This window comes from Pan troglodytes, chromosome 8 (genome assembly GCF_028858775.2).
Source record: "Pan troglodytes isolate AG18354 chromosome 8, NHGRI_mPanTro3-v2.0_pri, whole genome shotgun sequence".
NCBI lineage: Eukaryota > Metazoa > Chordata > Mammalia > Primates > Hominidae > Pan > Pan troglodytes.
The window spans coordinates 19,908,944-19,934,301 of NC_072406.2; the positions used below are offsets into that span (position 1 = coordinate 19,908,944).

At 41.5% G+C, this 25,358-nt stretch overlaps 1 protein-coding gene across 1 annotated transcript in view; it reads right to left on the reverse strand.

Annotated features, from left to right (window-relative positions):
• LOC107976907 (endogenous retrovirus group K member 16 Rec protein) overlaps positions 1–25,358 on the reverse strand; it is a 289,370-nt gene that overhangs the window by 239,278 nt on the left and 24,734 nt on the right. The gene's annotated exons all lie outside the window — the stretch shown is intronic.

The following is a 25,358-nucleotide window of genomic DNA, read 5'->3' on the forward strand; positions in this document are numbered from 1 at the left end:
TCAGAATAATAAGTGCTATGGGAAAAAGTAAAGCAGAGTAAGGGAAGAGGGAGGAAGACTGTTTTAGACAGGAGAAGGGCATGGAGAGATTCTCTGAGCAGATCCTAGCATGAAGAGAAGGAGCAAGACCAATGGCCATCTAAAATGAAAATATCCCAGGCCGTGGGAATGGTGACTGCAGAGGCCCTGAGGTGGGGACATGCAGGCATGCCGGAGGAGCTGAGGGTTGGACAGTTGTGGCCAGAGCCAAGGCCAGCGGGAGATGGGGGCACGGAATGTGAAGGACTGAAGGATTGTGTGACCATTATAAGGACTTTGGCATTTACTCTGAGTGAGATGGAAAATCACTGGAGGCTTTTGAGCACCACAGAGACATTTTAGAAGGAACTTTCTGGCAGCTATAAGAAGTATAGTCAGAAAGTAGCAAGAGGTCAATGAGATCACCTGTCAGGACCCTGTAATAGACCAGGTGTGAGAAGGCTGGCTTGGACTAAAGTGACATTGGTGGAGGAGGTGAGAAGGGTTAGATTCTGGCTATATTTATGAAGACAGTTAGCAGGATTTGCTGATGTGTTGGATATGGAGAGAAAGAGGAATCATCTTACATGACTCCCAGGTTTTCAGCTTTAGCAACCAAAAGTTTGACATTGCTATTTACTGAAGAATGGAAAATAGGAGAGAAGCTAGGCACTTTGTGAAGTATCAGGTATTTTGAAAAAATTAGATTTGTAAAAGTATGCAGGGTAGACTGGTTCCTGGACATTGATATTATTGCACTGATTCTTTTAAGAAGCAATGACAGACCAGTGAGGTGAAGGGTAAGGTAATGGGGGATGAATAAGGGGCTCTAGGAGGTTTCGTTAAGGTAAAATAACAATGCATGTAGAGAGATCAAAAATAGTCAATCCATGAAATATCAGAGACTCCAGATTAAATGTGGGAAGAAGTACAGAGTGGTATAATGCGTGTCTTGTTAACATGCAATAGAGTGGGGGATAGCCATACCTTTTATAGTTTCAATAATATGAATCTAGGATATCTATTTCTATAACACAAACCTATGTAACTTCTCTGATAAGGTTTCCATGCATTAGGAAGACTCAGTGACAAGATTTTGCTGTATGTTGTTAGAAGGGAAGACGAGTTCTTTTTTAAGCTTGCATTTTCTAGGAGTCCTCAATAGATACTGATTACAGATTCATAGATGCAGCTTCTCAATCACTTTTTCATGAGTTTTCACTTTTGCACTTTTCTTTGGGCTGGCCCAACTGCACAAAAAATTTAACTGTCTAGATTCAAGTCTCAAGGCTGAGAGGACTTTAAGTGTATTAAACAGATAAAGTGTATGTATAATAATATCCACCTCTTCCATCTGCTTCTGAAATTAAAACAAAACAAAACAAAAAACAAAAACAAAAAAACCCGGGAAAATGAGAAGTGTGTCTTACAAACCAGTGATAACCAAATAGGATAAGGTTGTGGGTGTGAGGTACACGACACATTGAGCCAGCTGTCTCACTTCAGGCTTCAGATCACCCATCAACACCTGCAGATCACAAAACTGTAGGCAGGACATTCCATGGCCCTCTGCTGGTGTTCAATCTCTGCACATGAAATTGTAGAGAATAAAACTAAAATACTATAAAAAATAATATCCATGCAATGACAGACAAAATTATGGAAAAAAGTGGAAGCAGAGTAATCCATCAAATATCAGAATAATAAACATTACAAACATGGATATACATTTGGTACATATTCAGAGGAAAAAGAGAAGAATTTGTCTCATTTTTTTTTTTTTTTAGTTTTCTCATGTTTAACTCAAGACAACAAAATATACATTTAAATTGCTTTCAAGCATCAAGAGTCTATTTTTTCCATTATGACAGTTTCACAGGATGTTATCATTGTCTTCTTTGAATAACTGATGTAAGCACTGTGGTTTTTTTTCACCAAGTAACTTAGGTAGTGTCAAACTTAACTCCCACCCAGTCCCCAGACAGCAAGGATCAGAACCACCAATGTTTCTCCAACCACCCTATTCTCAAAATGTCAGAGGATTGCCTCTCAGCAGAAGGTGAGAGAAGCCCACAAAATGGTCAAGATCACTGTCCTTGATAAAAGCAAAGGGAGGAGACATCCAAATCAATCTATGTTTGAAGAACAGATGTAGGGCTTACCCTCCTGCTGTAAATAACTATAAAATGGAGAAATAAAATTATTTACAGAAATTGGACCACTGACTTCATCGGCTGTCATTCTGAGAAGAGGAGGATCCACCAGCGAGTTCCAAATTCACCCCAGCTTCATCCTCTAGGCGCTTTCCAAACCATAGCGCGTGTGCGCATGCACACACACACACACACACAAACACACACACGCACACAAAGGAGGAACATTCTCACCGGGTAGAGGAAACAAAGATTGGAGTTTGAGTCTTTTAAGGCAGGTGGAATATATGGGGCAGAGTGTCAGAAGGGAGCTGTGTAGAAAAGGAGTTCCAGAAATTTGCATAACATTCTTCCTTGTGTCTTTGGCCAGATGCAAAGCTGCGTATGTCCTGGAGAAAACTCTGCAAGACTTATTAGGAAACAGCTACTAGGTAAGGGGTTGTGAACTGAATGGAATTTCCAAAAATGACACAGTGCTGGGAGATGTTACAACTCCAACCATTCATAATGGAGACACCACACTGCACATCCAAGGAAGAAAATCACATCTTAGGAATAGATAAGTTTTAGCCCTGGACTACCATCAGTTCTAGCCCCAACCTAACAAAGCCTAAAATAAATGTTTGACAGAATCAACTGTCAGAAGAAAACTCAACATCTTTCAAAGAAACAAAGTAAAATCCATACTCTACAATGTATAATCTACAATGTACAGCATCTAATAATAGTTTTTTAAATGACTAAGACATGCAGAGAAGCAGAAAAATGTGACCTACTCCCAGAGAAAAAAATAGTCAATAGAAACAGACCCAGAGATTATATTAATGTTGGAATTAGTAAGCAAAAAAAATTAAAATAGCTATTTTATATCAAAATTTAAAACTTTTGCTAAACAAAATGCACCATTAAGAAAATAAAGAGGAAAGCCATAAACTGGGAGAAACTATTTGCCATACATAAATCTGGCAAAGCCTTGTATCCTGAGTATATAAGAACGTCTAGAAGTCAATGATAAAAAGAAAAAAGAACCTAATCAAAACATGGCAAAATCTTGGACATACAATTTAAAAACAAAGATATAAAAATGGCCAAAATCATTAAGAAAACGCAAGTTAAATGACAATGAGATGATACCACACTGTCACTTCAACATCTAAAATTAAAAAGATGGACAATACAACCCAACATTGGCAAGGGTGTGAAGCACCAGGATTTTCATGTGTTGCTGGTAGAAATGTAGAACTGTACAATTATTTCTGAAGAAAAGGTCTTTTTCTTTAGAGTTTAGCAAGAACCTGCCCTATAACCCATGATTTCCATTCCCAGGTTTTTATGCAATAGAAATGAAAACGGATGTCCACAAACCCCACATGTATATGGTATTTATTGGTGTTTATTGACAAGACCCCAAAATGGCAACAATGGAAATGCCATCAAAAAGTGAATGGATTATTTAAAATTGTGGCAGTGGAATACTCCTTGGTTAAAAAAAAGAAAATGAATTATTCTTATGCATACATAACACCATAGTTGATTCTCACAGACATTAGGATGAGTAAAAGAAGACAAACTTGAAAGAAGATATTATGCATGCTTCTAATTCACATGAAGTTCTAGAACACACAAAACTAAACTGTGGAGAAAAAAATCAGAAGAGTGGTTTCCTAGGTGAGAATAGAGTGTAGTGCCTGGTAAGGATCATAAGAAATATCCTTGGGTGAAGCATCAGTTACATGGGTGTGAACACTGCCGAAACACTGAATTGTACACTTGAGATCTGTACATTCCACTATACTTAAGTTGTATCTCACTTTAGGCAAACGAATACACCAGAGGGCAGGTGGCATGAGAGAAAGGAAGACGATGCTGTGATTTCTGGTAGCGAGAATGCCAGCAAACAGGTACCAGATTGCAACCCTGCTACTCCCCGTTCAGTCCAGTCCAGTCTGGTCCTAAGTCATTGCAAAGAACCAGTGGGAATCCAGCTTAGGAAAAGATGAAGAAAAAAGTGTAGCTCAGAAAAAGTGCAGAACAGCAATTGTGAGTATGATGCACCAGATCAAACCAGAAAAAACTGCCAAAAAAAAAAAGCAAGGTAAAATTGGATCAGGTGTGAACCTCCATGAAATAAAGCTTGCAAGATATAAGGTAAAACTAAGCCCAAGCCAAAACACATCCAACCACCAACACGATGCAGGAGAAATTACATGTCCCCCAAGAATAGCAGGTATAAGATAGATCAGACAAGCCCTCTGCCCTTCTCCTAGAAGACTGAGCCGAACTGTTGTGTAGTGGCCTAAAGGGTTTCCCCTCATCCCCTGCAGGGAGAAGCAGCCCTGTTTGTTCCCTGGGCAACGCTCCAAACGTGCTGTCCTGCTGACCTCCCAACAATCCCAGGCAAGTTATGGGGCATATCGTGCCCAGCTGAACCCACAATCAAACGACATTAGCTTTATCTTCTTAGGTTGGTGCAAAAGTAATTGTGGTTTTTGCCATTACTTTTAATTAATTCATTCTACATAACTCTTGATGCACCATCTACAATTATGGTCACAACTAACCAAGCACAGAACAGTGATCTCGTATCCAGACATTTCAGAAGTATGAGAAGAGTCCATGTGGACGTACAGGAATGGTTACATGTGCTCTTCTCTTGGCCAAACCTGCTCCACCGAAATGGAAGGAAAGAAACAATAATGCTATTAATTCATGGGTAAAAGGAGAGTGTTAACAGGTATAACTGGGAATGAGAAAGGTCCATATGTTTTTGGAAGACAGAGTGGATGGAGGAACAGTGGGGGTGAGGCAACACAGAGAGATTCCTGCAATGGGGACTTCCTGATGAGAGGTGACACATTTTTCCTTACAGAACTGCTGAGAGGCGTAGTTCTAAGAGGGAAGATTAAGTTAAGCACATGGCTGAAAACAGTAAGGCTTGTTTCTTATCTGCACGTAGGACCACTGGACACTCCTCAGTGTTGCTCACCCCAACCGTTGCAGCCAGGCAGCCACGCAGCCGCTCTCCCCAGAGGGAGACAAGAGTTACTCTCTAAATACATTGAAACTAAGATCCTCTGGACTCAGGGGCATTAAGCAGAGAAGGCAGCATGAGACACATGGCTGAAAACAGAAGGATTAAATGAAAACTCCACCTTGAACTTTAGGAATGCAGCCTGGGTCCTTCCCATCACTCTCAGACACCTGCAGCCAGGCAGAAGGACATCTCTGTGGAGACACTGCTTGGCTCCCAGGTGCACATCTGTGTTGCAGGCTCTCTCAAGAAAGCTGCAATTCCTCCTCAACCGCCTCAACTGGGGACTAAATCCAGAAGAGAAAAGTGTGGGATGGAGGGAACAGGACCCCAGAAAGGCAGCACAGGGAAGCCGCAGGCACTCAGCTTCGTGACAGGCTTAGAGAACAAACTGGGACAGAGGAAGGGGAAGCTTGGAGCACATTTCTCTGAGGAGGTGTGGAGCAGGTGGAGAACTGGACGGCAGAACCGACCTGATGGACTGCTTGGCATTGCATTTGAGCTCTTGGCAAGATTATTAGTAGATGTATGCCAAATGTGTTAAAACATCTGGAAAGAGTTAGTGACAAGTACATACAAAACCAAGCAAATGGGAAAAAAATGAGGCAATAATTAATTCTAAGAATAACAAAAACATAGTGTGAAACAGAAAATGGAATCAAATTATATGACTTGACCCATTAGTAAAAATCATTACATAGCATTATCTAATTGGTAGATGTGGCCAAAATTTGATGTATGACACTACTGAGAAGACAGGGGAAGAAGAAAGAAAGAGGGGCTAGTGGAGATATAAAAGAGGTAAATGCCCAAATTGTAAAACATGTAAAGTTGATAGATATTATCTAAGATTGATCAATTAATGCATAGCAGTACAAGTATATGATTTGGAAATACAAAGGCAAATAGCAGAAAAATTAAAACCTTGGAATTGGCTTTCTCTGGGAAAATGGGGATGAGAAGGAAGAAGGCAGGTGCAGCCATGTCTCAGATGCTGCCAGTGTCCACCCACGTCCCCTTGGCCTCACCTGTCCTGTACATGCTGGTCACTTGCTTCTGCAAGTCCCTGGGGCTCTTCCCCTGAGTGCCATCTCTAGCTGGGCTCAGCCTGCACATGGGGCAGAATGAATGATCCCCATTCTCAGCAACCCTCAGACAAGCCATGGACAGGAATTGGAAATAGACCATCCAACTCACTAATCCCTTGGGTAGGTCAACTCTGAGGTCCGCCCTACGCCATCTCCCATTGCTGCCTGCTATTATCTGCTCATTATCGTTCCCCACACTGGCTCCCTTCCTTCCTTTCTCCCTTCCCCACCTCCGTATCCGTGCTTCCTGGAATCACCTCCCAAAGAAAGAATCCATTTGCACTCTGATTCTTGTTTCAGGGTCTGCTTCCCGGGAAGCCCAACCTAAGACCGGCTGTTACTCAACAGGAAACTTTCAGAACGACAAGAATAATGCCTTCCTTCACTATGTGCATACAACCTCCATGAAAATAAAATAAAATAGTGTAAGAGTGATTATTTTCTGAAATGATGCCAAGTTATAGCTATTATTGTGTTAAACATTAGTTTATTTATTACTCAAGTGAATTTGCAATAGATTCATTATAAGACTATAGGCTCAATTAATAAGTCAAGTATGATCATTTACTATTGGAATTAAAAATGATCTCCTAATACATATCACCTGGTGGTGCTGCCTTCTGAATAATAATCTGGAAGAGGTGCCCCTTCTTCCCAGCACATCAAGCTAGCATTTCTGGGCAGTCATTGTGTCAAAGAGTAAGCTTTTCTATGGTTTCTCTGTTTTCACATTTGTTCCTCTGCTAGACCTAATATTTGTTTGCTTGCTTTCTTTTACTCCATAGATTTTTGGTAAGTGTCAACTAAGTTTGGCAGCAATATTGACTTCTCTGCTTATAAAAGTGTTACTGCTCTGGGAGTTTCACTGAGAGTCAAGTGACCATTTATTGATTAGGATTTATTATCCTCTATGACTCCTTTCTACATAATAGCACTGTGATTACTTTCTAAAATACACTAAGGTGTATAGTCTGATTTTGTAACGCTTCACCCATTCACATATGAACACTAATGACTGCATTGCGTTATCATCTTACCATCAGATTTCTCGATTCCCAGCCAAGGACTTCGTTGACCAGTGCAGTGACCAAGCCAAAGTCACAGCTCGCCAGAACTGGTTAAGTTTGTTGCTGGGACTGTTCAGTTAGGCAGCTGGAGAACACAGATGCTCTCCAAATCCAGACTCAAAAACTAGCACAGAGAAACTTATCAGTAGTGACAGGATGACCTCACTCATCAGAACATCATTCTACATTGACTTTACTATTCCAAGTTTATAACTCTTGATCTATTTTGCTAACAGCGTCCTTGCTCAGAATGTCAACGAAGTGATACTAGCTCACTCATAACCACTCCACTAAGAATACACAGCATAGCATCAACTTCCAAGAGCAGTGCCCAAGAAGCTATGGGCCAGAAAGAAATTGTTTCATGAAAAATGCCAAGAACAAAGAAAAAAAGGCATATTTTAAGAAAATAAATGTTGAGGAATAAAACTGACCAGCAATAAATAGGCCCATTGCTAAAGAATTAAGGCAATGTCAACAAGTGATTAAAAGATGGTAGAACTCCTCAACTTCTAACTTCTTGGTTTTCACTCAGGAAAATGGGCAAGCATTGTTCCAAAGGAGAGAAGCTTCAATGTAGGAGGAAATATACATGCTATTCTCTTTCACAGAATTCAGATCAAAAAGCACCTTTCATGAAGAGCTGAAGTTTGGAAACAAGCTCACAGATTTGGTCTCAAAGGTATTGCCATAATGAGGGAGAGAATTGGAGGGGAACAGAAGACATGGCAGACAAACATGACCCCAGCCTTGAGGAAAGAAGCAAAGGTGAGCTTTAGGGAAGGTAAACTTCTCAGTGTGAAGTGCTGTAAAGGAATTCTAGAACAGAGCTTCCAACAGGTGACTTGGAATATTACTAATTATTACAAGATTGTTAGGTATCAGTCATGCCAGGGATATGTCAGAAGCCTGGTGTATTTTATTTCCTGAGGCACTCAATGAAGCCTCTTATTCTATCTTTGAACATTTCTCAAATGAACATTTGAGAAATGAACATTGGCTGAGAGCAGGATAGATGGCCTTGGAGCTGTTGAACAAGCAGGCAAGCTGAAGGAGTTTGATTAATCGAAGTTAACCTTTCACGGGGCAGTTAATGGTGCAGTAAATAATCATGATGAACAACTTGGGTTTGGGATATGGGCCTGTAGTCCCCAGCTGGATGGCAAGTTACTTAACCTCACTCGCTGAGCCTTAATTTCCTCATCTGTCTCTAAATGGTCCTGATGATCATGCTGAAATCCTGAAGTTGGGGGCTGAGTGAGGCGGTGCCTATATGAGGGTTTACACGGGCCAAGTACACTCAATAGTAAGTGCCCACCAAAGGTCACCTCACAAGGCTTCTATCCCATGGGTTTAAAAACAATTAGCTCATTCATCTCACAATTTCATTTCTGTATCTGGGAAGCATCTGCAGCTGAGAAAGCTTATCGGCTCTCTAAGTTCTACCCCAACCTGACCTCTGCAATATAGAAGCCACTCCATAAACATACTCTTCCTGCCTCCTATGTGCTTCTCCCTCCAGTGCTGAGTATTTTGATAGCATTTTCTTTTCTTAATGAGAAGCGAATTCACAACTTAATTTTTATTTTATTTTAATTTTATTTTATCTTTTCTTGAGATGGAGTCTCACTCTGTTGCCCAGGCTGGAGTGCAGTGGCGCGATCTTGGCTCACTGCAAGCTCTGCCTCCCGGGTTCATGCCATTCTCCTGCCTCAGCCTCTCCGAGTAGCTGGGACTACAGGCGCCCGCCACCACGCCCAGCTAATTTTTTTGTATTTTTAGTAGAGACGGGGTTTCACCGTGTTAGCCAGGATGGTCTCAATCTCCTGACCTCGTGATCCACCCGCCTCGGCCTCCCAAAGTGCTGGGATTACAGGCGTGAGCCACCACACCCGGCCTAATGTTTTTTATTGTTGTAAAAAATGCATAACACAATTTACCATTGTAACCACTTTTAAATATACAGTTCAGAAGTCATGAGTATATGCACATTGTTGTGAAACAGATCACCAGAACCTTTTCATCTTCCCAAACTGAAACTGTCTACCTGTTAAACAACAACTCTTCATTCTCTTTCCCCACAGCACCTGACACACAGCAGCCCACCTCCTGCCCCTAGAATTTTGACTGCTTGAGGGACTGCACATGAATGGAATCAGTTTGCATTTGTATCTTTGTACCAGGCTTATTTCACTTAGCATAATGTCCTCAAGGTGCATCCATTTTGTGTATGTGACAAAATTTCCTTCTTTGTTATTAAGGTTGAATAATATTCCAGGGTGTATAATAAAAAAGAAGTCAGCATCACTAATACCAAAACCAGGAAAGAACATAACAAAAAGGAAAACTACAGACCAATATTCCTGATGGACATAGATGTAAAAATTATCAATAAAATACTAGCGATCCGAATCCAACAGCATATCAGAAAGATAATTCACCATGATCTAGTGGGTTTCATACCATGGATGCAGGGATGGTTTAACACACATAAGTCAATAAATGTGATACATCACATAAACAGAATTTAAAAAATCATATGATCATCTCAATAGATACAGAAAAGGCATTTGACAAAATCCAGCATCCGTTTATGATTAAAACCCTCAGCAAAATCAACATACAAGGGACATGCCTCAATGTAATAAAGCCATCGATGACAAACCCACAGCTAACATTATATGGGACAGGGATAATTTGAAAGCATTCCTTATGAAAACTAGAACATGAAAAGGATGCCTATCCTCATCACTTCCATCCTAGCCAGAGCAACCAGACAGGAGAAGGAAATAAAGGGCACCCAGATCAGTAAAGAAGAAGTCAAACTGTCACTGTTCACTGATGATATGGTCGTATACCTAGAAAATCCTAAAGACTCCTCCAAAAAACTCCTAGAACTGATAAATGAATTCAGCAAAGTTTCAGGATACAAAATTAATATACACAAATCAGTAGCTTTGCTATACACCAACAGCGACCAAGCTGAAAATCAAATCAAGAACTCAAACCCTTTTATGATAGCTGCAGCAAAATAAAAATAACAATACTTAGGAATAGGCCTAACGAGGGAGGTGAAAGACCTCTACGAAATTTCCTTTATCCATTTATCTGTCAATAGACACTGGGCTTGCTTCCACGTATTGGCTATTGTGAATGCTGCTATGAACATGAGTCAACAAATATCTTTTCAAGTCCCTGCTTCCAGTTCTCTTGCGTAAATATTCAGAAGTGGAATTGCAGGACTATATGGTAATTCGATTTCTAATTTTTTGAGGAACCACTACACTGTATATACCACATTTTGTTTATTTATTCATCTGTTAATGGATATTTGGGTTGCCACTTGCTTTTTAAGCTTCTATGTCTATTTTCATTTTATTCACAAAGTGTGACGTGTGCCTAGCATGTCAGCAAACCAGCATCACAAGCGTCCCAGGAGCACAAAATAAAAGGAAAAGACCCTGCCCTGAAAGTCCTAGCAAATGCCTTTAAATTCTCCCCAGTCCTCAAACAGAGCTCAGGACATTATAACCATGTCCAGGAGTTGCACACTACCGGTTTCTTAACATAGAATTTTCCTCTGAGACAATCTCCATCTTAAGTAGCCTTGTAAATCGGGGAGAAAAACACTCAGTGGCAGTCTCATGGCACTAAGGATATTTCCATTCTTCATCTGAAAGTCTAAGCTTACGGTTTTCCCTTTGGTACCCAGTAAATTGACAGAAGGCACTGGGTTTATCCTTGCTTTGCTCTTATAAGTCATTACGGAAGGATGGGGCCAGCTTCTCCCCTGCAAAGGTACATGGAGGTGACTCTTACTCAGGAGGGGAAGCTAAATACCACTTGAGAGGAATGGGCATGGAGAGGAAATCTTACAGGACCTCTTCTGGAAGTAGAAATTTGGAATTGAGCTGCGCGTAGAGTTTTCTTGCATGTTGAATTGGTCCTGTTTAATTGCTACATCCACATTCTTCTTCCCACGCTTGTCACAGAGCAATACCAGGCTGACACGCCCCACCACAGAGCTTCCCAAACCCAACAGGCAGGGGAATCTCCGGCACAGCAGAGTTTCCTAGTGGGTAGGATACCAGGACCCTGACTCAGCTCTAGGCATCTCCCTGCAGCTTTTGCCTACCCAGGATACATCCAAAGTACTCCAAGCTTGAAAGAGAGTATCAGGCTGCACTCCATTCTGAAATGAACAAAAACCAAGAGAGAAGCAGTCTAAATCCCTTCACCAACACACCCGATTTAAAGCATGAGGGTGGGCCTTGGGGGGAAGACAAGAAGGAAAAGAAGAAAGAAAATGATGCCAACTGGGCTCCAACCCTGTTCACAGCCTGGAATGACACCAGCAGATGGCCTCGGTTGAATCCTGCCTCCCCACTCATCCTTCCTAGGTTGGGCAGGTTACTTCCCTCCTCTGCCTGCATTCCCCAATCTGTGAAATGGACACAATAACCCATGCTATGTTCTTAAACAGTGGTGGATGCAGAATAATTCCTCGAACCAAGTGGGGCCCAGGTGGGAGTTCTAGCACTGTCATTCCTGTACCTTTCTCTCCCCAGTTTCCCTGCAGGTGGGTGATGCAGGTGCCCACCTTATCTCTCCTCCACCAAAACCTGTGCTCAGGAGAGAGACAAAGTGTCAATCATTTCTACTGAATATGAATTTGTGGCCAGTGGGGTTTCCTTTTTAAAGCTTCATCAGTGATACTGAAATATGATGTTACAGGACATCAGTGAGCACAAAGGGAATCATTTTAGAGAAGAAGCCTTTGCTTCCCAGAAAGTCTGAAAACCCACTCTGTGGGCAATGTGGGCAGCCAGCCACCCCTCTGCCCAGGACCAAGGAGCAGAAATGTGGCTATTGCCTCTTGCAGCTCTTGTCTGTGCTGGATCCTTGTCCCTACCCCTTAAACAGCCCTGAGTAGAGCTGTGTCACAAAACAGCAACTGTGGGTACCTTGGAACTGAAGTCCATGGAGGAGTGGAGGCATCGCTTTCTCAAAAGGAGCGACAACATTCCATTTACACAAAACAGTGGCCTAGTGGGGAAGGTTTCTTTTAACAAACGATAGTGCTTTTTATTCAATGGTTTAATAATTAATCAGTGGAAGGAAAGCTACATTTAAAGGAAGTGGATGGAAAATCGATAAGTAAATGCACATCACTTCTTGTGAGAATAAAATAGGCTTCGGCAGCCGGAGCAATGAAAAGCTCTGTTGCAAACATGAATCCATACCTTGCTCTTCCTTCCTGCTTCCCCTGTGTGCAGTAATTGAGGGGCCAAAGGGCGGCAGCATCTTCCCCATTTGTCACATAGACGGGGAAAGTCCCAGCCCACGAATGCTTTTTAAGGTTTTCAAAAACAACGATTAAAAGACAGATGTGTTTTGGATGGGAAGCTGTATCTTTGTCTTTTTTCAAAAACAAACAAACAAAAAAAGTAGCAATGCAATTTCTCCACCCTCTCAATCCCTCTATGCTTTAAAATACGAACAGAAATGGAAAACTGCAAAGCTTGAGACACCTATGCTCATTAGAGAAATATTTCCAGCTACTTCTGGGGAACACATTTAGGATGCATCTGACACCACCCTCAAAATATTGACTTTATGTTTCAGTGAATATGAGGATTTATCGTCCCTTGAGGTAAATATTGACCTCCGTACTGCCACAGTCAATATTTACTGTGCTTTTCATTTCGATAAATCTTGCTATTCACCCAAATGAGAATTCAGTGCTGCTATGGCTAAACTAGCTGGAAGGAAAGAAGGCAGAGGAAGGTGAGTGCCCAGAAGCTGCATAACTCCACTCTGCATTTTCTGAAAAGGGGTCCCTGGCTAGCAGACACATCTCAGAGCAGTTGTTAAATGGGTGTGATTTGCATTAGGCATTGACCCCTCCCTTTTCACGTTCTAACTTCTCCTATATACTATTTAACCCAGTTCCCTTGGTCCCGTGTAATTCAGTCAAAGAGAACCATCCCGATAGCTCTCTTCACTTTGGTGTACTGAAAAGGACTTGATTTGCTTAGTACCAGCTAATGGCTTGGCTTTGTGGAAGTCTCCCTGCCATACCTCGCTGTCAAAAGAATGCATTTCTAACTGTGGGATTCTGCAAACAGAGGCACATCCCTAAGGAAGCTGTTTTAAGAAGGACACGTCTGCCACATTCCATTCTGTGGGCTGAATTCCAAAGAACTAAGATATTTCTTCAAACTCTGGCTAATCCTCTACACTCTGCTAAGGAGAGAGGAACTTTGGCATTCCTGAATGAGTCCTTAGGACCCTACATGCATCCTCTCTTAGGAAGCTAAGACATCCATGAGTTGGTCTCCAACTCTCGTGTTCAGAATTGGAAAGTGAGTACAGCAGAGTGGGGATAAAGGGAGAGGTGATTAGAATCACCCCAGAGAGTATAATGCCTGAGACACGGAACGTGCGGCACACCTTTTAAATGCTCGTGGAGTGGATAAAATATATCAACATCCATTGGCTTGAGGACTATTCATACTTATCTAGATGGAGGTTGGTGTGATGTTGGTGTAGTGACCTTCTAAATATTCCCAGTAGGAAGAAGAATAGAATTTTCTCAGCCTATTCTGAATAGTCCCCCAATCCTGACTATGAAAATTAATTCACTGTCCCAGAAGTTTGGCTTAGAAGATTTTCTAAACTTCAGCTCATTTGAACTTTGGTTTTTAGTCTGAATATTTATACTTGTCTTTCAAAGAAGTCTCTGGAACACATTACTTATTTTTTTCTGTACTGATTTCACTTTCCTAAACCTCCATATACGTTATGAAAATTTTTAAGAGTTCAGTGATTTGCTGAATCATAGGTTGCCAGAGAAAAAATACTAGAAATTATCCGTTTCACTTTGGTTATTTTACAGATGAAATTGAGGCTTCTAATGCTGGTAAATATGAATACATTTACATTCTACTACCCACGCATTAAGCTGGATAGAAAGGGGGAATGTCATAAAGTGCAGGAATTTCAACAGATACTTTCCTAGAACAACATCATAAATGCCTGGAGCTGGTGGGAACAGAAGAAGGAGGGATCAATTTTTAAATTTGGTTTAATTTGACATTTCCAACTATCTAAGTACACATTAAAGTTTTCGTCCTCTCTGCACATTTCTCTCCGTTCTTAATTTTTAAAATTACTCAATTTATAGATAAGAGAGTCAAATAAGTGATTTTAGAAGGCCCATAGTATTGATCTACTGTGCATTCATTTCAATGTGCTTTAACAGGAAATGTGTAGTCATTTGTAAATCTGTCTTGGATGCTAAGTCCCTGAAGAAGGAAATACATCGGTCTCTGTCCAGCAACCCATCACCTTGTACATAGTGCTGGAAGCTTATATCACTTGCAAGTGTATTTAAAAATAGGGTTGCTGGGCCTCAGATATGGTAGGTAAAGGAAATCCGCAACTGGGCATTGGAATCCTGTTGCAAAATACCTCGCAACGAATCCAGTAAGAGGCAGTGATGTTCCTGCAGCTGCACGGAGTAAGGACTAGATGCTTGTTTGTGTCTGTGGTTATGAAAGACAAACAAGCAAACGTGTGTTATTTCTCCAATCACCTACCTACAATTTAAAGAAGGAGCTGGAAAACATATTTTTTTAACTTACGAAGTTACTAGGAAATACAAAGACCTTGGCAAAATAGAGTAGCTGGCTGGCTTTCTTTGAAAACCTGACAAAATGCATTTATCTGACTCATCTTGATGTCTTCAGTGGACTCACAGGTTGATAAACAAACAGGAGCGAACATCAATTCATCCTTTAATTTCAGCTGTGCTTTCTGCGTACTTGACTGTCCATTATGTAAAGCTGAGAAGCGGCTCTTTGATTGTGTTCACATTTGATTAAGAAACTCTGTGTTTGGCAGTCCAAAATATACCAAACTGTTAATTGCTTTTTAAAGGAGAATTATGACACTTTTAACAAGCCACGTATCTTACTGAGCCTTGTTAGAGTGGATGCTCTCATTCTGCTGAACTGTCTTATTTTGAGATTTGGGTCCCTAATTGCTTATAAACCATACTGTTTATTGAGTATTAACTGTGGCATGGCTGTTTATTATGGGAGCTTATTGCTTAATGCCTATAAAAAGCAGTCTGAATGAGCTACTCTGTGCCTGTAGTGTCTCTGCTCCCCAAAACACACACACATGCACACACACACACACATACACGCACTCACAAGCTCACAGGGCTACACTTGAGCTCATCAACTGCAAGAAGTATTGGCAGAATTACGCAGAGGCAAAGCTTAGGTAGCACGTTGCTTGGTAACCAGCAAGTCCTCTGTCGATTCTTCAGAGTGTCAGCCATACATTTTCCTCTGCACATTACCTACAATGAAAAGGTCGGTGACCCAATGAAATATCAGATCAAGTCAAACTATTAACTGGACAAATGCATTTAAAGTGCTCTTGTCCCCCGGTTGAGTCTGATTAGTATACATTATGGTCTTCCGAGGCAAGCATGAATCATTAATAGATTCAGACTCCGCTGCTCCCTGCAATGAAACATCATAACTCACTGTGGAGTAATGCAGTGTGTTGTGTTTACAAGATGTGGACCCTTCACTTAGTGTGATATACAGTGTTGTTATTTTGTGGTAAGAACATAGCTCCTTCTGTTTTTGTTTTTTTGTTTTTTTTTTTTTAACATTAGTAAATAGTGTTTGTCATTGCGTTAAAAAAGAAAGAGAAATCTTTCCCCAGAAAAATCGTTCCCTGCCTGCCTGTGCCTGCATGGGGGAGGGGAGAGTAGCTTGGCCCGTAAATAGATGCATTGTTTTTTTGCTCACTCTATGAAACTTTTTTTAACCTCCTCCAGTTTAAAGTCAATTGTAATAGACCCAGGCAGGAAGAATCTCAATTCTGAAAATTAAAAAAAGGCAAACAATCTCAAGACAAAATTCCCGGAATTGAGTTTGAACTCTGACCTCTGCTTGTCTTCTTCCCTCTTCGGTGACTGTGCTGTGGCAGCCAGTTGGTTTTTGTATGAGAACCTAGAAACTGGGAATGTCTCCAGCTCTGCTTTCTCCCCCTGTGGCTAGAACCAGAAACTGAAGCTTCTGTGAGCTCAGCCATTTGTAATTTGACCTCTATGTGTCTAAATTAAGCTCACCGGGCAAAAGTGACTGTATGGTAGAACTTGGGTTTGATTATCCCTGCTACCCCTAATAACCCTATTTAATCCACATAAACACATTTTGTGGTGGGAAGAGGGAATACAGAACAGTATGATTTGCACGCAGCAGCGCTGAAACATTAATACTTACCCTGGAATGTACTCCGAGCTCCAGCCGACAGCCAGCTATTCTGACACTCATGACTACTGGGTAAACTGAAACACTATCTGACATGTCAGTCTAGCAGGCATGTGCTGAACACCTACTGTGTGCTAGGCACGGTGCTAGGATCCAAGACGACGCTCTCAGCCTGCACATCCAACCACAGCGGCAGACGTGGGAGGAGCTTAGTCCTGCAGCCGCGTGAGTTCCTTTACTTGGTTGAGTGGCAGGAATCTAGCCAAGAGGATGCCCATATCAATTTCTAAAGAGTTCATTCCACCCACAGTTCAAAAAAAAAATGATGTATTTATTTTTCCATGGGAGTTAAGGAAGAAAACGCCCCAAACAAATGGAACTGGATAATTTGTAAAGAAAGATGATGGCTAACCTCGTGAAATGTTGGGCGACGTTTCATTCTGTTCTGTAATGCAGAGTTCAGCAGTTTCCATTCTTTGCTTTCCTTTCTCTTTTTGCCTTTACTTTGTGTGCTTGCCTCTAGTCTGTTTCACAGAGTCCACAGAATTAGGGACCTGGACACTGCCTGCCTCTCAGGGAAATCATTAGCAAGTCCCCGGTGCTTAAAGTTCCTATCACACAGTAGCAGCTCCTACATGTGTCTTCCTTCTCGTTTTCTCTAGTATATAGCCACTGCTCTTCAGAGCTGCTACCAGTTGGAGCTGCCATTTAAGAGAGTATATACGTAAGAGGTCCCAAATCTCTGAAATCCTGAAACTCTGGCCATGTAAATCTATCACATTTCCGCTGTTTACAACTCCATGTCAAATGTATGTTTATTAAAGCTATCTTTATTTCCAAGAATGTGGCAGCCGTGGGCATTGACTTCGGAGGCATAGCAAAGTTTCTCGACATCTGACTGTGCCACATAGCTCATGTAGTCCATCTGTCCTTTCAGAAGTGTCCCCAACTTGTAGTCATCTGGGTAAACCACCAACTTTATCGTTATGGGCTGAATTACATCCCCTAAAATTCACATGTTATACTCCTGAGCCCCATTCACTCTGAATTTACAAAAGTAATTAAATTCCAATGAGGTCATTAGGCTGGGCCTTCATCCGATCTGACTTGTGTCTATATAAGAAGAGGAGATTGGGACACAGACACATACCAAGGAAAGACAACGTGAAGACACAAAGAGAAGGCACCATTTGCAAGCCAAGGACAGAGGCCTCAGAAGGAACCAACCCTGCCAACGTCTTGATCTTGGTCTGCCAAGCCTCCAGAATGATGAGAAAATACATTCTTGTTGTTTAAACCTCCCAGTCTATGCTACTTTGTTATGGTAGCCCTAGCACACTAGTATATTCATGCTTACAACAGTATCAGATTGCAGAGAAAGAAACATCAAAACATGAAATTAAGTGTTAGACTAAACCTCACTGTGCTTCAGGACAAATAGCACCCGTGGACAAATACATGTGCTTATATGTTTATCTGGATTAGTGTCCAGATGAAGCCAATGGGCTTTAGTTTCTATCTTGGCTACAAAGCAGTGCGGGCAAAGGGCCAGGCCAGGCCATTTGGTCTGTTTCTCTTCTGTTGACATCAAGGACACCCACTTGGAAGATGCTAGTTTGCCACCTCTAAGCATATCCATGTGAACATGAGATTCATTCTGAATACAAAAGGAAACTGGGAATGCCAAAGGAAGGACTTGGGCCGAGACCGGGAGGGAAAACTGGCGTTCGTCCAGTTAGAAGACGTACGCAATGATAGAAAATGCAATCTCCAGCAAGTCCCTCATTCCATTATGTCTCTGCGTAATGGGAGCCATAATACCTCCTTCCCTATATTAACAGTCAGAGGAGAGGTCATAAAACAACACAGTGTATGTATTAGGCCAAAAGCTGGAACGGAGGCTGATGAATGTACCAGGAAAGGACCATTAGCAAAATGATGGATTAAAGTTCTGTTTACATTTCTATTGGGATGGATCCTCGCTTGTTAGTTTAAGTAATCCTGTGCTTTGATTATAGCCATCAGCACATAAAAACAGGCTCTGTTAACCTCGAAGGTGTAAAATTCTAATGTGCTCATAGAAACTCAAGAACACTATCATTCACTGAAGTACTGGGGACTCTGAAAGAATGAAGGAGCCCTTAGTTTAAAAAAATAATTAAAGTTGTCAAGAAAGGCAAAAATAGGCCCATGGTCTATGAATAGCTCATTTTGCATTCTTTAGGCACATGGATCTGCTTCTTCCATTAGGTCTGTAAGACCGAGGATTATCTATTTCAATTTGGTCATTCTACAGATGAAATTGAGTATTCTAATGCTGACAACTATAAATACATTTATCTTCTACTACCCACACGTAAAGCTGGATATTTCCTAGCTTGTGACACAATATTTTTTATTTCCTACTCTGTAGCTGTACACACCCCACTTCCAGCTCCCTTTCTTGTAGAATTTACCTCCTCCCAGAAGAGCTGAAAACATTAGATACTTTCCAAGGCTCCTTCCATGCTTCTGTTGCAGCTAGAGCATGGGCATGTGATGCAACCCAATCCTAGCCAATGAACAAGAGAGGAAGTCTGCTGAGAGTTTGGGGGTGTATTAGCCCATTCTTGCACTGCAATAAAAAATACTTGAAACTGGGTAATTTATAGAGGAAAGAGGTTTAATTGGCTCACAGTTCCACAGGCTGTACAGGAAGCATTGCTGAGAAGGCCTCAGGAAATTTACAATCACGGCAGAAGGTGAAGGGGAAGCATGCACGTCTTACGTGGCTGCAACAGGAGTAAGAAAGATGGGGGAGGTCCTCCACACTTTTAAACAACCACATATCATGAGAACTCTATCAGGAGAACAGCACCAAAGGGGGAAATCCACTCCCATGATCCAATTGTCTCCCACCCGGCCCCTCCTGCATTGGGGATTACAATTAACATAAGATTTGGGTGGGGACACAGATTCAAACCATATCAGCAGGACTTCTAAGAAAGGTTGAATTCCTTAATAAAAAGTGTAATAGATGAAATGCTCCATTTCTTCTTGGGTTGATAAAAGTCACATCTATATGTGAGGTCAGGAGTAGTCAATTGCAAGTATGAGGGCATGAGCCTAAGGTCCAAGCCATGACACCAAGAAAGTCTGAGTCACGACACCAAGAAAGTCTGAGCCATGAAACCAAGAAAGTCTGAGCCATAACACCAGAGATCATATCCCAGAAAGATGGGACGAGCCTCAGTCCTTGAACACATCCACAAGCCACTGAACCAACCTGAGAACTGTCTGCCTGGACTTCAAGTCATGTAGGAAAATAAATGTCCTCATTGTTTAAGCCACTTTTGGAAGGTTTTCTTTACTTCCATTTGAAAACATTCTAATATACATGTGGCTTTTACAGGAATCGGGACTATTGCAATCCTAGTAAGTTGTGTAGTAGTTTCTCTAACTAGAGTCAAACATGACAGAGTCACCAGAGCATGAAAGTTTAGAGCTGAATGAACCTTAGAGCTCATTTTATACATGAGGAAACTAACGACATAAGGTTAAATGATTGATTCATTCTAGTTCTTGCATCTTTTCTCTCCCACCCAGGTCCTGGGAAGTTTATTGGCTAAAGTTCACACTTTAAGCTGCCCAGTGCTTCCCAAGGCAGACCACAACTTCTGAACCAAAAGAGACCAGGAAAATCCCCTGGACTTGCTAAATATCATTGAATGGAATTCCACAGGTGGTCATTCAATGATGTTCTCTCCTGAACACACATTTTCTAGAAAAATCTTAATCTATAATTCAGGACATTCCTCAAGCTCCTGGGGAATTGCGGAAATAGAAAAAAAAAAAGTAGCCACTGTCCTTTTTCATACTGTCCAAGAGTGAACATATGAAACGTTATTCAGTCTAATTCTCTGCTGCGTGAGCTGAAAGGAATCATGGGCTAGGAAATCCGGGAATAGTGATAGTCATCACAATATTGATGTGAATTTTACAAATTAGAAACTACAAACACACACACACACACATACATTTTTTAATCTTCTACTCAGCATTACCTTGTAATACAGGCAAGAAATATTACTTTTGCTAACGTAGAGAGAGAAAAAAAATAACTGAGGCTCAAATTGTTAAAGACCAACGTGATCTGGTAAGCCCAGTTTTTCACTTTGATTAGTGGCTTCCTGTTTACTTTCTAACAAAAGTATAGCTATTTTATTTTAGAAGAGCCTAATAACATTCCTTGACTGGAACTAAAAAAAAAAGAAAAAATGCTAGCAACGATTTCAGCCTCCTCCCTAAAAACAAATCAAGGGAAACTCAATGTTCCTTTTTTGTGCCTGGAAGGAGATGCTGTTTAGTTAAGCTCAGCTCTCAACCACAGACAAGGGTGAGCAATGGGCTGGCCATGATTCAATATAATCTGTCTTCCTCTAACCTAAGTGCTCTTATAAACAATACAAATTAATGTTCTACTTCATAAGATAGATGCCCGTAAAGTGCTTGTTATTATGGAACTGTTTCATGCGTGACCATCAGCAATGTCAAGACATGAGAGATTATGTTCCCAAGAAGGCGTTATTAGTTTGAGTTTAATTTGGTTTATTGGGCAGTACACTTAAAGCACAGCAGAAATGATTATTGCCAGTAACAATAACAATGATGATAGCTGGCATGTTTCTGCCCCTTAGGCAACAATTCTGGTATGAAACCTGGTTCTTCTTGATTTCTTCATTGCCCAAGCACTTAGGGCTCAAATAGGCCAGGAACAATTTTATCGAATGCCTACTACAATCAAGGTACTTTGCTAGGCACTGTTGGCATTTATTGAGTGCCTTCTGTGTCCAAGAATCTTTATTATCATTATTTCTAAATTCCCAACAATCTGTCCTGGCGCCTATGATTATCTGCCTTTTGCAAATGGTAAAAGAAACTAAAAGAATTTAGGAGCCTGTCCTCCTAGAACATATACTCTTCAGCTCACATGTCTCAAAAGGCATAAGACTATCAACTAATACAATTGGAAAATTTGCTTTAACATCATGACATTACCAATTGAACAGCCCCACTTTGAAAATAAATTAAATTGACATATTAATCTGTTGCTTTCTGTAACAGGGTTTTATTTTAACATGCCTTAAAAACTGCTTCTGTGTAATGTAATCCCAGCACTTTAGGTGGTCAAAGCAAGAGGATCACTTGAGACCAGGAGTTTAAGGCCAGCTTGGGAAACATGGTGACACCCCGTCTCTACAAATCTTACGTTTTGTTTTTTTTTTTTGAGACAGATTTTTGCTTTTGTTGTCCATACTGGAGTGCAATGACATGACCCCAGCTCACTGGAACCTCCACTTCCAGGTTCAAGTGATTCGGCTGCCTCAGCCTCTCGAGTAGCTGGAATTACAGGCGTGCGACACCATGCTGAGCCAAATTTTTTTTTTTTTTTTTTTTTTGTAATTTTGTAGAGACAGGGTTTCACCATGTTCGCCAGGCTGGTTTCCTACTCCTGACCTCAAGTGATCCACCCACCTTGGCCTCCCAAAGTGCTGGGATTGTAGGTGTGAGCCACCGCGCCCAGCTGCCACACACTTTTAAACAACCAGATCTTGCAGAAGCTAACTGAGCAAGAACTCACTCATTACTGCAAGAACATCACTAAGCCATTCATGAGGGATCCGCCTCCAGGACCCAAACGCCTCCCCCCAGGCCCCACCTCCAACACTGGGAATTACATTTTAACATGATATTTGGAAGGGACAAACATCTAAACCATATCAGCCCCCTATGACCTTTGAGTTTTAAATAATCTTGGCTATTCTAACACTTCCAGAGGAATGAGACGCACAGCTCTTACAATTCTCTCTTTGAAGCCACATATTTCCCTGAAATGCTTCATGGACATTCGTCTGACCCTGTTTAATAGCATGTATCATGTTAAATCATTCTATTTTTATTTGTGTGACTACTTAATGTATGCATTTCATCTACATGGTCAGCTCCCTGTGGGCAAGAATCCCAGTGTTTTGCATCCCAGTGAGTTCCCAGAGCTGACGAGGGCCTCACCATTTAGGAGTGTGTGGATGAACGAATGGCATAACCAACAGCTTATTGCATGTTACAGTTTGTGAAAATTCTTTCAACATCTTGTTTTCAAAGGTCCCTTATAATGAATATAGAAGGTATGTAGAGTAAGGGTCATTTTACAGGGCAAGAAACTGTGGCACAGGGCAATTGGTAAAAAAAAAAAAAATCCTAGAGCTGGTAAAGGGTGGATTTAAGACTCAGATCCAGACCTTCTCTCTCTCTGTCTCTCCCTACCTTGTCTTTTTAGTATTTTCCCTACTTTAGACCTTATACACACAGGCACTTTTCCTGTACCCAAACTACCTAACCAAAGAAGCAAGCTTTCAGCTGGTCATTTCTTGAATGATCACAGAACAGGCCCAAATGGTATGCAGGGCCTTGATTCAAGTGGTCCTGAACTCAGCTGGGAGAAGTGTTCTCATCAGGGATGACACAGAGTATAGAGCTGAGAGTGCAGGCCTGAGCACGTCCTGTTCAACCCTCAAGATCTGTGTAGCATGAACGCATCAGGGGAAACAACACACACTGGGGCCTGTCGGGAGTTGGGGGAGGGAGAGCATCAGGAAGAAGAGCAGATGGATGCGGCGCTTAATACCTGGGTGATGGGTTGATCCATGCAGCAAACCACCATGGCACACATTTACCTGTGTAACAAACCTGCACATCCTGTACATGTACCCAGGAACTTAAAATAAAATTTAAAGAAACAAATACAAAATAAAATAAAATGGTCTGTGTAGCATAGGCTTGGTGAGCCTTGCATTTGCAGGGTAGCTGAAATGGGTCAGGGTCCTCAAGTTTACTCTTGGGGAAACTGAGCAGGGGCACACTGCGAAAACATACCAGCTTTTTTCTTGTTTATGTCCCAGATGTATGACTCAAACTGTTAGATGCTAACGAACAGAATCTAATAGCGTCTATTAATTGCACCAAGCTGCCCTACCTTGCTAAGATGGAGCTGGAACATGGGATCTTTCTGAAGTATCTATACAGTATCACATGCCAGTCAGATGCCTTATTCACACTGGCCTTTAATTTTCTCATCTTGATTTTTCACGTCTCAGTGTCTGCCCTGTAATCTATGCCATCTACTCATGGTATCTACCTCTGAGCCTTGTGGCTGCTTGCCCCTCAGTACTGCACCAATCTCCATGTAATGATTTCAAAGATGCAATTTAAAAATGCAAAATAAGCTTATTTCTCCTCCCTTGAGAATGTGAACTCAGCCCTCTGTTCCTTTGCTTTTGCTATCTGTTATTTCCCCGAGAATGGCCACATTCTCTTGCTCTCCTTTTCTCCCATCTCCATAACTGCCCCAGCCTCACTGAGAGCCTCCTTCCCTAAGACCCTATGGGCATCGCTGAGCTGGTAGAAGTGGAGTGTGGTGCCCTTGGAGCACACCGGCTTTGGAGTCCTAGGATCTGAGTTTGGATTCTGTCTCAGTCACTGTTAAACTGTGTGACCACTGGCAGGCTGTGGGCCCCTGCTTTCTTTTGGATGTTTGTCACCAAACCTCATGATGAAATTTCATCCTCAAGGTTGGAGGCGGGGCCTAATGGGAGGTGATTGGGTCATGGAGGTGGATCCCTCATGAATAGATGAATGCCCTCCCTTAGGGGTGATTGAGTTCTTGCTCTATTCATTCCTGCATGAACTGGTTGTTAAAAGAGCCTGGCCACTCCCCACCACTCTTGCTTCCTCTCTCACCACATGATTTTTACACACACAGGCTCCCCTTCACCTTCCACGATGAGTGGGAGATTCCTGAGACCCTCATCAGAAGCAAATGTTGACACCATGCTTCTTGTCTGCAGAAACACGAACCAGTCTTCTTTGCTTTATAAATTATCTGGCCTCAGGTATTCCTTTATAACAACACAAATGGACTAAGACAAGCCCTTTAGGCCTCAGTTTCCACATCTCATGCATAATAACAAGGCTTATTTATGTTTTGGGGGTAGTGGAAATAATGTATGCAAAAGGACCACTAAACAAGTAGTGACAGTCATTACTAATTAGTAACCGTGTTAAATGATACATTAGTTATTTCCATCCTCTTGCAACCTCCCTGAGAAAATGCAGGTTCTAGTGGATGGGGTCCCTGTCTTGTGCTTCAAGCAAGACGTGCTTCAGCAAACAACTCCCTGGCTGCAATTTCCAAGATCTGGACTGTTTTCCCAAAATTATTCTTCCTGTCTTTTTTTAGGTATCTATTTTTTTTTCTTACTTGAAATGCTATTTGGCATTCTACAAAGCATTCAAATGAGGAATTCTGAGTGCATCTCCAAGATCCACCTGCACTTCCTCACTCAGCCCCTTTATAACTAATGTTTGTGCCAGAGGCCATCTCGAGTCTGTGGCCATAGGTGTGTGGCATTTAGTGACCTTCGAGAAGCTCAAAACAATGATCTAAGGACAGACAAGACGTTAAAAGACAACCCACAGAATGGGAGAAAATATATGCAAATCATATATCTGATAAGGGTCCAGTCTCCAGAATGTATAAAGAACAACTCAGCGATAAAGACAAGCAATCCAACTGTAAACTGGGCAAAGGATTTAAATAAACATTTCCCCAAAGAAGATGTACAGATTCCAATGAGCACGTGAAAAGATGCTCTGCATCATTAGTCACT